Raw genomic sequence first — 15,572 nt, 5'->3', positions numbered from 1 at the left:
TTTGTGTTTCATAGGGATGAAAATCTTCCTTATGCTGAAGCAAAGTTGTGCAGCTCTGGTCTCCAGTCCTAGAACGGTCCTCCAGGTTTCTCACTCAATACAAGGGCAAAACAAATGTCCATGATGCCAGATGCCTTGGTATGCCAAAACCATACCAAAAAGACACTGCAGAATGGGGCTTGCATATAATCTGCTTCCATTAGAGTTTAGAGGAAAAAAGGAAAGGTCAGACCGCTCTCGCGGAAAACCAGTCCAGGAGCAAAAGGAGGGTTCAGAGATAGTGAGGGAATAAAACAAAGTTAAAAAGCAAGTTCGGAAAGCTGGCAACCTTAGCATCTTTGTAGCATGTTATTGGGAAAATACTACAGCCTCCTGAGTGACTGATTAACTGCTTGTGCTCAGGAAAGAGTGAGGGAACTGGGCTGGCAAAAAGGATGCTGCACATTTTATGCTGGACGTGCTAATATGCTGACATATTAAGCAGTTCATCAGACAGATTGCTGCATGCCACCTTTTCTATATGCTAACACTAGTGATGGCGGGGGAGATTGCTGTTCCGATCAAGAATGTGGCTGTAAATGCTACAGCTGGCAAAGAACGCACAACAGAGTGAGGAGGAGTGCTGACACTCATGACTGCTGCCCATCCTGAAGATCCTAGCAGCTTTGGTTTGTGCCTGATATTTAGATTCAATATTTGGTTGTTTTCCTAAGTGTGGTATTCATGGGAGAAGAATTGCCAGCAGTCCCGTTTCACTAATCAAAAGATTACCTATTTTGGGGGGATATTGCAAAAATAGGACATGGTTTTACCAGATGCAGTAAAGTTGGTACCTCTAGCAGAAAAAGGGCCACAGATATTGTCCTGAACCTTTAGGAACAAACCAAGGCTTAGCAAAGAGAAGCTGTCTTTGCATGTATAGAAGAAAAGCATGTGGGAAATTTTGTCAGACTAGAGTTCTCCTGTCTGTATATCCCAGTTTCTGGTGGACAGTAGGGACCACACAGGTTTTGCAGATGTGAACAATGATTGGCAGGTGTCCAAAACCAACAACAAAATGTCAAGAATTACTTGGACAGTGTCATAGTCTGCAAGAAGTCTGTCAGCAAAAAGAGCACTGCTCCTGAAAGACCACTACAAAACTTGGAGTTATGCCTGAGGACATACGCTGGTCTCTGGTTTGCAGAGACCTGTATGCATAACCAAGAAAAGACCTTACAGACATACGAATGAAAAAATGTGTTTTCTCTTCTGTTGCATGTGGGAATTCACTGTAAAGTATACATAGCCAAAATCAAAACAGCAGATGTATGAAAGTTACAACGCTTCTGTAGACATCTTTCAGATTTTGCTCAGTCGTGTGTCATTTAGTCATATGTGTTATACAATAATTATTCTCTTTGGAGTGTTTCATTGTAAGCAGCTCCCAAAATATAATGTAAACCATCAAAACCTAGTTACAAAAAAGCAATAAAGTGTCTATTACAGCTAACTACTAACCTCTATAACTACTAGCTACCAACTGCTGTATAGTAAAATGCAGGGAAAAATAACTCCAGGAAATAAGAAAATAGACACATTTATGTTGAACAGCTTATGGAAGTTATGTGGTAGCTACCATACCCGATTCATGGTAAGATATTAACAAATCTTAAAGGTTTAAAATAATCTGGCTTTACCAAAACCAACCATTGAAGCAATGGTATGGTCCACAACACATAACTGAAATTGCTGTGGATTGGCATCACATAAATAAACACCACACAATTACATTTACAGTCTGGGGTTAATGACAAGCCTGAACCAGGAATATATTATTTTAAACAGAACTGCTCAATATTATTTCTCAGGAATGTCTGCTTTGTGGGACATTTTGATATTTTGGCTCACTTTTATTTGGAAGAAGAATTGTGGTTTCAGCTCAGCTCTGGGCTCTTCATTCTGAACCCCAGTCCTCTGGCCAGGAAGTCTGCTCCCGTGCACTGCTTCCAGCTCAGTGCTTTTTAGTCTCCTTCTCACTAATTCCAGGTGTCGTAACACTCTGTCACACAAAGTTCACTTCCTTTTCTGTGGTGTCTTTATTATCAGATACTTTTCAGATATAAATCAGTCCTCACACAAGTGTTTTCTATGCTGGCTTGAAGGACTTTTCAGCCCTTTAGTCTTTCTTATAATTCAACTCTTCTTGGTTCTACAATCACATTTTAATTCCTTCCAAATTGCCCATACCTTTTTGGTAATGCAGTGATTAGGAGTGGATAATTTCAGTTGAATTCATGTCAGCCAGTACTGCACTTTGCTGGTTGAGACTATTATTGAAGCACTGGCAGCTTCTGAGAGTTTCATAGGTAACCAGCAAAGACTTCAAGTCCCTGTATGGAAGACTGACATGTGTCGTAAAAGACAACTCTAGGTAAGGCAAAGTGCAGTTAGAAGCTGTTTTCCCACACCCGAGAGCACACTTGTTGAATCAATAGATTTACTTATCCTTCATGTCCCTCTCCACATTTCTTCTTTGGATCCTACCTCCCAGAGAAGACCTGGAGTTGCTCAACATGCTTCCTATTCCACTTTCTGTTGTGCTTCCAATTTCTGAGGGGCTCCTGAGGGATTCCCATGGCCTTGCTAACACCATCTGTAGCAATGAATCTGCATGGTCTGCAGATTCCTTAGCAGAGCACTTACACATCCTCCGTAATATTAATGACTAGCTCCAGCTGTAGTCCTAGCGCTGGCAGTGTTTCTGTGAGAGAACTCAAACCTAAATGATGAACATTAGCTTGCTATTGATTAGTCACTTTTCTATTCAAAGACCCAAACCTAGAAACTTTGATCTTCAGTCTGTCATCAGAAGAAGAGGGACAATGAAGAAAAAGATTGGGTTTTTTTATGGATTGTTCTTTACAAAAGAAAAATATGCAGTTGAAAAAAGAAAACCTAGTAAAGAAACAAATTGGAAAAGTCAAAACATTGTAACTTCTAAAGTAAATGTTGAAACAAATTTGATTTTCATTTCAAAATCAGATTTCAGGGCCAAATTTAGAGAAACATAATTTAGCGATTAAACTAGCATTTGTAATGACATATGATGCAATGATTATTTGGGCTGAGGGAGGGGAATGGAGGTGATGAAACTGAAACTTTAATTTGGACAACTCTAGTAATGAACTTCTGATTGTTTTGAAAAAAACAACAAATTCCTTTCTTTTATCAGGAGAAGCCATCTGATTTGTCTGCTGCCCTTAGGTGAAGAATGGACGGATCAAAGGTTTTACATGATGTTTCCAGCCTGCAGAACAATGTTATGCTGATTGCAAAGGAATCCATGTGATGGGGTAAGGTGCGAGCTGTTGGAGCGGTGCCTGGGGTTATCTTTGGTCTCTGTACTCTGAAGGGAGACATGCCATCACACTGTGCTGCCCCAGCCGCACACGTATAGCACTGGGGAGGTCTCCTGTCTGCGTCTCCTTGTGACAGATTGTGCAATGCCAGCCAGCTCCCCTGCTTGGTTTCATCCTCGGTGAGAAAGGGTCTCCTCTTACCAGTGGGTAGCTTTTGGTCACATTAACTGTGCCATGAAAGTTACCTTCGTGAACGCTTGTTTGGCGATTTAACTAAGGGAATTGAAACATCGTCTCATGTCTGCTTCTCAGATGAGTGCATGGGAGCTGACTGTGTGTGCTGTAAGTGAAAAGCACTACATCTCTGCCTTTACGGTACACAGATCTGCCTGATAGAGTGCACTAGTAATCCTAATCATTGTCTCTCGCCCTGGAACAAATATTCTCCCATCCACTATCATCACCATCAGCTAGTCGCAATTCACTGACTTTTTTTTTCCTTTGTACCTCATCAGAAAGGCTGTCTAAGCTACCTATCTCAATACCTGTGCTTGTTATTCACTTACTGGCTTCCCAGCTGTCCTCTCTGCAGGATTTTTGAATATTTCAATGGGAGTCTTGAGAAGACGGTTTCAGTCTTACTGTGTTTTTCTGAATGCCATTTCCCTGCGCAATATGAGCCTCACTGTGAATTACACCTATTTACCAGGTTAACCTATGGTTTTGCTTCCTCTTCTGGGAGGATAATTTGTAGCTTCTCTCATGCCTCCTGGGCAGGTGAGTTTGGACACCTTCCCCTGCTACTTCTGACTTTATCTGGATCCACAGAAAAGTACTTTAGGAAAAGTTAAAGCATAGCCCTTGCAGCCTGTCTTGTTTTAAGAGAGCTGCTATCTGAGCAGGCAGTAGTGACTAAATATTGACATTGGAAAGATTGCCTGATAATAAACTTTAAACTATTAAATAACAAAGAATCTGCTTGCTGCTCCTAGAGTCTTTTGCCAAAGAGAACATTCGCCTCCAAAGAAGAAACCATTGATCTTTGACCGCTTTGACCACCATAACCGATGCAGCATGGGTTCCTGGACACAGCAGGCCAGCCAGCAAGTTTGTTTTGCTCGTTGTCTGTTGTGAGCACGTTAGCAAAACCCAGTGGGTCTCAGACAGCCAGACTGGGGGTCACGGTCTGGCCCAGGGGCCTGGGGTCCGGACTGGACCAGCAGGGCCTGCCACCCCGTCAGGTCGGACAGAGGTGCTGCAGCAGAGCTGGGGACAACAGGGCGAGTGACTGGACTAGTAGGTTTGCTGCAAGGGAGGCTGGAGGAGCGCTGGCAGAGCCGCAGTGGGTAGGGAAAGAAGGATGGGAGGCCAAAGGCTTCCCTGCCCCATGCTGGCAGAGAGTCCCTGGGGTGGTTTGCACAGCACAGCGCAGCCTCGGCCTGGGCTAACCACCCCTGTCGCCTCTCATTGCTGCGGGTTAGCTTTTACAAGGAAATAATTCACATTTTAAAATCTACAACTACAACTCAAGAATTAACTGTGTCATGTCTCACAGGAAAAAACCCCTTCATCCTCTTTCAGTTTCTGAGGGCTGCCTGTTCCTCAAGGAGCAGAAGATTGCCTCTTTCTTTGTGCTGTTGCTAGAGCTCCTGCTATCAGCACGTACAAATGCTCCATAAATCGTTATGGATTTACCCTTCCAGCACTCCCATCTGGAAAGGAAATAATATTTTTTCCCCATTTCACAGCAGGAGGAGCTGAATGTGTACAGACGCACGTGTACCCCTCTCCCCCTCCCGCTACTGATTTGCTCCAGGTCACCCAGGAATTGCAGGATTTTCCACCACGGGGCCTGGAAGGATCCCAGAGGAGTTGGGTGCCAGTCCGGTGCCTTCACCATTCCCCTGGGGAAGAGGGGACCTAACAGGGAACAGAGGATGGCTGCTACCCAAACCGTGACCAATCTATCCATGATGCTTCCCAGAGGAGCTGTGGCTACATTAACCTTGGCTTACAGCTGTGATTGCATTAAAGAAAAAGCTTCCAAGGGGGCCTCTCTTTTCCACTCATCTGCAGTGACTCTGCCATTAGTTATTTAACACATTAAAGGGACACTGCCACATTACCAACGATTACCATTTTTCAAGCACTTACCAGTGTTCCCTCTGTTGCTCAATGAACACATCCCTCTCCTTAGAGAACTTGTAGTTGAAATAAATTAGGGAGGCTGCCTTAAGATCTTCTGTTGGAGAGAAAAGCCTAGCTATGTTTTCATATTTCATTTATTTTAGATTTATGTAATTAGCTGATAGAAACGTGCATGGTCAAACTTTAATCTGAGGGCTTTCAAGTCTAGCCTTTTGGCTCAGATTCATCTTTGCTGTAGTTTCAATTCTCCTCAGTGGACTCAGCTTTGGCTCTCAGTTCACAGGCTTGTATGCAGGAAAACCCTTTATTTGTACTGGAAGATTTGAACTGCAGCTCTGGTTTCTTACAGGGATGGTTCTGCTGTGGATCTGCAAATGATACAGTGTGAGTTCACCAAAAAATCAAGGTCAAGGCACTCTGAGAAAGCTTCTACTTAGAGGTCTGCTCCCATCCTTTACATATGTATCTGCCTTCTATCTCTGATAAGGAATGTCATAAACAGGATCTGTGAGGATATTTGTATTCCTTCTTTAAATAAGTAAATCCTTTTTGTAGGAAATTGAAGAAGTGGGTGGAATATTCAAAGTGGTTGGTTTCTGCGAAGGAGAGAAGGGTGAGGTATTTATCACTTTCTTTATTCTGATAATCTTTTCTGATCAAGAAGAGAGGGGCCCATGTGTTACTCATTTTGGACCATCATAAAAAGGAGAAGAGAATGCAGAGTTCGTCTCTCCAAGAATTTATGAGGGCCATAGAGGCAGTCTCTGTGGCCTGCCATTAGATGAATTATGGCTCTACCCTTGGACCATTGCAATTCTGGTATCTTGAGGTCTGATGAAGAAACAAGCACTAAGGTGCTGGTTTATGTGATGACGTAACTAAAAAAAAGTAAAATGCAAATAGAAAAGAAAAATATATGTATCAAATGATCAAATCAACCTTTTTACCCAATTAACCAGGAAAACTTTGTCATTTTTTGCTTAATCATGAAACTAACTGGGCAACAGTCTTGATGACCTACCGGTGCTCACAGGAGCAGGACCACATGCATCTCTGCTGATGGGTGTACTTGATTAAAGCACTCACAGACTGAAACTAATGGGGATGCTCTTTGCTGTCAGTGAAGGCAGTTGGCCCAAATCATGAGCTGTTATGGGACAATGATGTCTTTTCCACACTCCAATGTATGGTTACTGTAGCAGATGGTTTGACTGCTATCCTAGGATGATTTAGAGCAGCCTTTCATTAAGCAGTGTTTTCACTTAAATTCCTTGCACTCTGCTGCTTACACATACATCTTTGCTATCAGCCACTTGCTAGGGGTAACAAACTAAGCCTAGGAAAAGGGAAGCAGTGGTGTTTCTCCAGAGTGGTAGACAGGCACTGTCACACTTTGAGTGCATTTCCCCTCAGATCAGATCAGAATGGGTTATTTCCCTGAGGCAACTCTCCTGTCCCAGTCCAGGTTCCTGCTGGTGGTCAAGGGGCTCCCTCACCTCTCTCCAGGGCTTCTCCTGCCCTATGCCATTGAAGCTGCCAAGGACTTGCAGCTCTTCTTCCTGGTGGCAGGAACCGCAGCTGAGCACATTTGGAGCCCACGTGTTGGTTGTGCGTCCCTCTGTTAAGTAAAACTGGGGAGGCGGGGGGGAACACTAGGCTGATCCTTACACTGAATAACTGTCTGGTTTTGCAGCCTTCCACTCGTGTCTAAATGTGCCCACCTGGCCAGATCTGGAGGGGAGTGATGGAAAAGCTGGGGAGAAAATGGGACACTACCATCTCTTTACGTTCAGCTTGGGAGTAGCTTCTTCTCATCTGCCTTCCTTGCCCCCCACCTTTCCTTATGTTGCAGGGCATCGGGAAGGAGGCCTACTCCTAACTGAGGTCTGGGCTCTGTACCCTGTCCTACCCATCAACAGTGCCACTGGACAGAGGCAGTGGTGACAGGCTGTCATGTGCTGGTAATGCAGCATGAGAAAGGGCTGGCAATATTTGCTGCCTGGTAGCTGTAGCCTCATTTAGCCTTATGATCACTCTAGTAGCTGAATTTCTGATTTTGCCAGAGACAAAGATCATTGCCGTGTTTGGAAGTGATCCTGTTCTGTGGCAACAGAGGAAAAAGGTTTTTCTCCTTTCTTATGACATGCCAGAGACCTGGTTTAGAAGATCAAGCTACAAATTTTGCAGCTTTGGGTGAAGAGAGTCTATCTGAGCTCCTTCTCACCTAGTAGACTACTTGGGCATTGCTGCAGAGTACAGCATTATAAGGGGTGTGTGTGGCATCACACTTTGCAGAGACTGGTGTCTTTTTGCCTTGTCTTTTCTCTGCCTGTGACATGAGAAGAAGGGGGCTTGGGAGCTTCCTCCCAGGGTCCATTAGTATGACCCAGAAGGCACTGTGAATTCCACTGTGGCTGAAACAACCCCACCAAGATTTTCAGAATGTTTAGACCATCTACATTGTTGTTTTAAATAAAGAAGTAGCCTCTGAATCTAATCATAGTGTGGTTTCTGTGCCCATCGTTTCTGTGTCCTGATCTGTGCAGAGCTAGCCAAACTGGGGAAAGAAGTTGTAGGCAGCCATCTCTCCTACACACCTTGCCATGCAATTGTTGAAGATTTCACAACTGTTCCTGTTCTAGAGACTGGAGCTGACCTTTCCCTCCTACTGTCTGGTACCAAGTGTGTCTCAACTTTGAACAGAAATTTTGACACAAGATTCATGTATTTTACCACAATTTAGGTGAAATGCAAAATTTAAACTTTGTTGGAACAAAAAGTCTTTCTCTGCTAAATCATAGCTTTGGGGTGATTTAATCTTAATCACATCTTTTTGTCTGATAATGACATGAAACATCTTCAGTGGAATTGGTACTTCAGAGGAGTTAGGCTGTATGGACAGCAAGAAGAGCCTGGCACTGACCAAGAAGATGCAAACTGCTGCTGATATGGTATGTATATGTCATGCTGGGGACATCCAAGATGTACAGGCTTGAGTGATGAGGGCTTTTGATACGTAACTAGTGGTGTGACAGATGTTGGATGGTGAAGGCAACTTGGATGGGAAAAACATGAGTTTTAATATGACTATGTTAGACTTAAGCTCATATGAAGTCTCTTGGAAGAAGACATCAGTGTCAACCTGAGATTTCACATTGTAAAAAACAGATCAGTCAGATGTTGGTATGGGCTCTGTAAACTACTTATGAAATATGACAGTGGGAATGGATCAGGAAAAAATCAGGTGCAGATAAGGTATAGAGGAAGAATTATCGATTGTCTCAATAGATAATGGATTCTCATATGTTGAGGGCAAGAGAAGAAAACCTACGTAATGAACAGGTAGAAGAATTAAGAGAAGAAAGAGGAGGGAAAGGTTTATGAAAGTAGAGGGAGGATATAACTGAGTTTCAAAAGTCACAAATGTGTCCATGAAAAAAGGACAGAGTGAGCTGGCCATTGTAAGCACACCAGTGGAGTAGAGACTGTGGGAAACCAGAGTGGAAACAACTGAGTCAAGTAAGGGAATTTGCAATAGGGTTTTACTCTTTACCATAACTGTGTCAGATTTCCTCCTACTTTACCCAGGGAAGAGCCGCTGACCCACTTTGTGGTTTTGCAGCTGGAAGACAATTTGCTCAGGAGTTTTGAGAGGGGCCAGGGAACAGCTGAGGAGACAGGGCTTCAAGTCAGGGAGCCCACTGGGGAGAGGACAGTCCTCTCTGAAGTATAATTTGGGCAATTGTGAACATGAAGGAAACAATTCCCTAGAGCTACTGAAAGGAGCACACATGGGAGGCCTCCTTTCAAATTTGGATGTAACTTTTTCAGTCTCATGTTAGAGGAAGGTTCTGCCATAACTACTTTGGAGATTGAAAGTTGTGTACAAAGCAAGTACAGCCCGCTGGGGCAATCACAGGCAATGCGCCTGTGCTTTCCACCACAGAAGTGCCTAAATCCTAAAGGTGGTGGCTATCTCAAGATCATTTAGATTAGGTCTGACTGCAAAGCTGTCAATAACGGTGCTGGCTGGAGTGTGAAGTGTGAAAGTTCTATTGTTCTATTTCACACTGGACAACATTGATTCTGAGTAGCAGCAGTTACCTGTCAAACTTGACCAGGATGAGGTCAGATCTCACTATGATCTTAATCTGAAAAGCTAAAATTAACATATGTTTCTGCAGACAGCAAAACCAATTCCCAGTCTCAACTATTTCAAAGGAAGGCATGGAGGTCAGGTGGGTCACAGCAGTGGAACAGTAAGGATATCATAAGCATGGACCCATGCCACTCTTTGCACTTAGTTCATTGTCAATAAACTCGACGGAAGGCATTTATACTGATAGCTGGAGGCTGTTTTCTGAAAAGGCTGGTTTTGTAGAGGGTGTTTGTAAGGTCTCTTTGTCTCTTGGTACACGATCATATGCGTCAGCTCTTTTTATCGGAGTGCTGGCTGAAATTTGTATCATACCAGTGTTATAAAAAATGTTCCAAAACCAGACAAAATCTTGTGGGTCACAATCAATCGCTAGAGGTGAACATGAACAGAAACATAATTTCTCAACTCCAGAACTAGAAACTGTGAATCTCTCTTATCTGTAATGATTTCCTCTGCTCTTTTCTCTGTCTCTATGTCAAGGAACAGGATCAAGCAATGTTGTCTTAGGGAAAACTGTTCCTGTGGTGTTCTTGATATTAATAACAGTACAAAAATCGCTGCGAAAAACGATTCACCATTTGGCACTAAGAATTACCACTGCTGAGGTATTTGCTGCTTCTGCTGATGGGGGTACCTAGCAAAAGACCCCAATAAACACGGTTGGTGACTAGATGGAGCAGATCGGCTAGCAATCTGTTCACTGTGATTTCCTAGCTGTGCCTCTGACAGAGGGAGGGAACACATGAAAACTCTGACCGAGACTCAAAGGAAAGGTGGAAATAAAGAGTAAGAGGCCAACAGCTGCTGCCAAACTGCTACTTTACATGAGTCAGTGACTCAAAATAACATTTCCAAAAAAGAAGGTGATTCTCAGGGTTTTACCTAAAAGATGTAGGAAACCAGCATGTGATGTCAGTTAGAATAGCCACCCAGGATTAGACCACAGGCCTCTCTGACCCTGTATCCTCTCTCTGACAGGGGCCAAAAGTGGCTGCCTAGAAAAGCACATAAGAACAGGGCAAACATATATGATACTTCCCCTTTGTTTGATCTGAACTTGGATCCTGCTTCAATCTTCCCTGTAGTTCTTATACTGGAATTGGGAGTTGATCCCTAGCCAGCTTCCCCAGTACACTCAGGATTTCAGAGACCTCTTTCTTCTTCCCTTGCAGTATCTCTTTTCCAGGCTGAGGAGTTGTAGCTTGCTCATTCATTCCTTACACAGAAGCTGTTCCACACCTTCGGTCATCCTTTCTGATCCATCTATGAACTTTTTTTCAGCTTGGTGACATCCTTTTTTAGACTGGAGAGGCAAGAACTGCATACAACATTTAACGGAAAGGCAATCTGCTCCCAAAACAGAATTAACTCACACAAAAGCAGATGCTGCTTTGGCCATTATGTTGCTAGTTTGCTTCTTGCACTGCAGTGAAAAACACGACAGCCTTTTTTATGAGTCTTCCCTTTCTTTGAAAGTTTCTTCTGCAGTGACAGTGGTGTCTGTGGTTTGAGAGGCAGTGGGATGAGGAACGCAGCAAGGTGGAAGACACAGCCTCCAAGCCCTGCTGCAAATCCAGAAGGACTGCTTGCCTCCTTGGGCTTTCTCCCACAATGCTACCTCCTAAAGACCTGTTGTGGGTTATTTTTTTCAGAATGCTTAATATCACACAGTGCTGTACATGCTCTAGCATGGCTCCCACGGCATTTTGCTGCAGATGCGACCACTCAGCTCTTGTGTAAATCAGACCACAAGGTAACAGGTTGGGTGTACAGAAAATGAGAAAGAAACATGTAATTATTGTGTATATTTCCAGCTGCTTAAACCATAAGATCAGCCAGCAATCTGGAATCTTATTTTTCTTTTTCTACTCCTTCATTGGAGGGGGACACACATAAAAACCAGCTGCTTTCAGTATACAACCCTGACTCATTCCCAAAAAGAGTGCATCTTATCAGCAAACTATTCAGAGTTCATTTGGAAATAAAATGGTCTGTCATCCTGTTGTGGTTTAACCCCAGCCGGCAACTAAGCACCACACAGCCGCTCACTCACTCCCCCCGGGGTGGGATGGGGGAGAGAATCGGAAGGGTAAAAGTGAGAAAACTCGTGGGTTGAGATAAAGACAGTTTAGTTTAACAGGTAAAGCAAAAGCTGCACACACAAGCAAAGCAAAACAAGGAATTCATTCACTACTTCCCATCGGCAGGCAGGTGTTCAGCCATCTCCAGGAAAGCAGGGCTCCATCACGGGTAACGGTTACTTGGGAAGACAAACGCCATCACTCCAGATGTCCCCACCTTCCTTCTTCTTCCCCCAGCTTTATGTGCTGAGCATGACGTCATATGGTCTGGAATATCCCTTTGGTCAGTTGGGGTCAGCTGTCCCGGCTGTGTCCCCTCCCAACTTCTTGTGCACCCCCAGCCTACTCGCTGGTGGGGTGGTGTGAGAAGCAGAAAAGGCCTTGACTCTGTGTAAGCACTGCTCAGCAATAACGAAAACATCCCTGTATTATCAACAGTGTTTTCAGCACAAATCCAAAACACAGCCCCATACTAGCTACTATGAAAAGAATTAACTCTCTCCCAGCCAAAACCAGCACACATCCCATACTTAAAGATTTAAAGACAAGGCTGACATGGAAGTAGATAGAACTAAGGCTTTATAGGCAACCATAATTCTTGAATTTCCTGGCTTTGCAGCCTTAACATAGCTAGAGATATAATTTTAGCTACAAGTATGAGATGCCAATGCTTTCCTCTAAAAATGAAATATCCTTTACAGCATTGGCGTAAAAAATTGAAACTCTAGGATGTTAACCAGCTCTTAAAAGAAACTGTAAGAAAAACATTGTCACCTCTAGGAGGCAGCATTTTATTGCAAATGCACAATGTATACTTTGGTGTGTGACACTTCAGAAGGTTTTGAGGCTTCTCAAATCTCCTGCGATTATAAAAGAAATTCTAGTAGAAAAAAAACAAACATACACTTGCAGTGGAACTACCTGTGCAAAAATAAGCTCTGCTTCTCCAGCCAGCAGGAGCCAATTCTCTGATGAAATGGAGATAGTCATGCACAAAATACACCCTGTTTTCCTGGGTTTTCGATAGCAAGTTAGAAGAGTTCGATGGAAAAGCAGAGTAACTGGGTTGTTCATCTGCTCTCAGCAAGATACCCTCCCCCATTTAGGAAAACATTTGCTCATTTGCTTAACTTCACCTGCTAATTGGGAACGTATTTAACCTTGCACTTGCCACTTTACTGAACAACACTTTCCTTTCAGTTACATTTGCAGTGATTTATTTTTCTTTCTTTCACCCAGGTCTGTCCTGAGCTGGAGCTGACATTTTCTTTCTGAACCTCCATTGCTGAGGTGCTAAGACCTCACACTAAAGCAGTTCAACTGGTGAAGCACAGACATTGTTTTTCTGCTGGGCTTTGTGGTGTCAAAGGCACAGCTGCCTTTCTCTTTGCAGATGGCCCTTTGGTGCTTTCAGAGGAATTGTGATTTTTTGAAAAACTGCCTCACATTAATACTCTTTTGACATCCCAAGCGGGCTCTATGTAAACATGAAACAACAGAGGACACCACATTGGTGGTGTCACTGGTGGTTAAACATCATTTTAACTTGTAACTGAATGAAAATAGATCCCATGAAAACAAGCTGCACAACACTAGTCTTGATTTCAAAACTACCCATGAGACAACCCTCCACAATTCCTCGGAAATTGCTCCGACCAAAATTATGCCCGTTGTTGGAAATCTGCAACACGTTTCTACTCTGAGTTTGTCTGGCATCAGCTTCGGGCCATTAGCTCCTGGTAACGTGTTGTTTGCTCGACCAAAGAGGACCTCTATTATCAAAGATTTATTCCCCAGCTGGGTACTTAAGGATTTTGACTGAGTCACCCCTTAGCCTTTTCATCGACAAACAGACTGACCTCCTTGACTCACACTCTGATCCACTGCCTTCCAGCCCTTTATTCATTCATGTGGCTCTTTCCTGAACTCCCTCTAATTTGCCCAGCAAGTTGGTGCTCTGCCCAGCAGAGCGGGGTGCAGCATTGTTCTACAGCAGCCACACCAATGCCCAATTCACGTGTTACAGACCCTTCCTATTCCTGCCCAGTGTTTTTCTTCTTACCCTCCTGTGGATCACGCTACCCTTCCTGACCACTTTTGCTTTTTTGGTCCTTCTGCCTGCTTCCTAGTGTTGAGCGTCCGACCTTCTGGGAGTATTCATCCAATGTTGCCACAAGGGATGCAAGAGCTGTACCACAGCCAGGTTTACAGTGGTTGCTGGTGATCGGGGGTACATGGCAGCCTCCTGAAATAGGTACACAGCCGATTTTTTCCATAGATCTCCTGAATCCCACAGATCTTGGTCTCAGGACAGTGTAGTGTCCTAGTACAGAATCATTTACCATAAGCCCTACACTGCACGTGTGCAACTAGCTGTACCCTTTTGCGTGCTAAATCCTTATCATCATCCTGAGGGTAGCAGAGTGGCAAAGGCTGCACAGGCAGCTGGCAGGTACTCCTGTAAGTCTGGAGGTTTCAAGAGCTCTATATCCATTAACACCAGCTGAAGAACCACAGCTTGAAGCTCATTTTCTTGAGGTTGATCATTGTGTATCTCTCTTTTAGAAAATTATTCTTAGTTCTTCTCTTAATGACTTCATTTACTTGATTTATATCTACAGGTCTGTTTCAGTGACAGTGATGGAGTGGCCAAGCCCACATTCCTCTCACAAATCCTCCCTTTTTTTTTTTGCATATAAATATGTAGAGACAACTGCTTTGTCTTAATAGCACCGCAAAAGATTATTTCAGTGGTCTGTAATACTTCCTGGTGGAGGAATACTTCACCACTTGGAGGAAGATAAAGTCCCTTTCTTAAAGCATTTACAACCGGAGGCAACAGCATACAAAAGCATAAGAAGATAGATGTAGTCATTGTAAGCACAAGCTTTTTACCTTCACTTTTGTTTTCGCCATGCTTCATTTTCTTGTTAAAGAAATGCATGACAGCCATATGTGGTCTTCTGTCATTAACTGGCTATTTCAGTGCCCAGAGTTGGGTGGTGTAAACACCTTGCTATGATCTAGCAAGCTATTTTAGACCATCATCCTGTTCAAACTGTCCCCCTTCTGTAGCACAGTATCTCAGAATCTCATAACAAGTCAATACAAGTGAAAACATGAGCTTACACCTTCAGGCTAAATCTGACTGTTACAAGGATTTCCCTGCAAAAAAACTCTCTTTCCCATTTCCATCTGTTAACTCACACTTCTGCCTGGTGAAATGCCTCAGTGAGAATCAGAGTATCTCTGACAAATACCAGCCCCTGACAGAGTGGGCTGAGTCAGGGAAAGTAGTCTGCAACCATCTTTCATTCAGATGTATGTTGGCTTTTCCTTGTGATAGTGAGGGATTCTGGAACTTTAATTTGTGTCTTCTAATGCCAGAATAAAAGTTGCAAATCCCTGACCTGCTTATTCGAGTGGTTGGCAATTGCATTAAAGGGCTTTTTTCTGGTAAGGCATGAACTACAGCCAGGCAATACAAAAGCTCTTATAATTCTCCATGTGATCTGTACTACCAATTCTTCATTCAGAGAAAGCCTCTTTCATACAGCCAATGGACAGAAAGGCCCAAAATATGGGTGGAAAAGCTCATAGCAGGAACAAAGAATCTATAAGCACCAAAGGTGGTCCAGCGCCTTATATTTTGTCATCACAGAATATTCATGTCTGAAGTATCAGGAGCTGAAAACCATGTATATGCTTTTGTCATTCTTACACATGCCTTGTATCAGAATCTGGAGAAAATATGTGGATAGAGTGACTGTAAAATACAGTGTCAGGCCTGAAGCTGCCCATAAAGTTTAGCTTGCAAAAACGGGCTTTAATCTTTCTGCCTTG

This window comes from Aptenodytes patagonicus, chromosome 7 (genome assembly GCF_965638725.1).
Source record: "Aptenodytes patagonicus chromosome 7, bAptPat1.pri.cur, whole genome shotgun sequence".
NCBI classification, from domain to species: Eukaryota; Metazoa; Chordata; class Aves; order Sphenisciformes; family Spheniscidae; genus Aptenodytes; species Aptenodytes patagonicus.
This window is presented reverse-complemented; position numbering follows the sequence as displayed.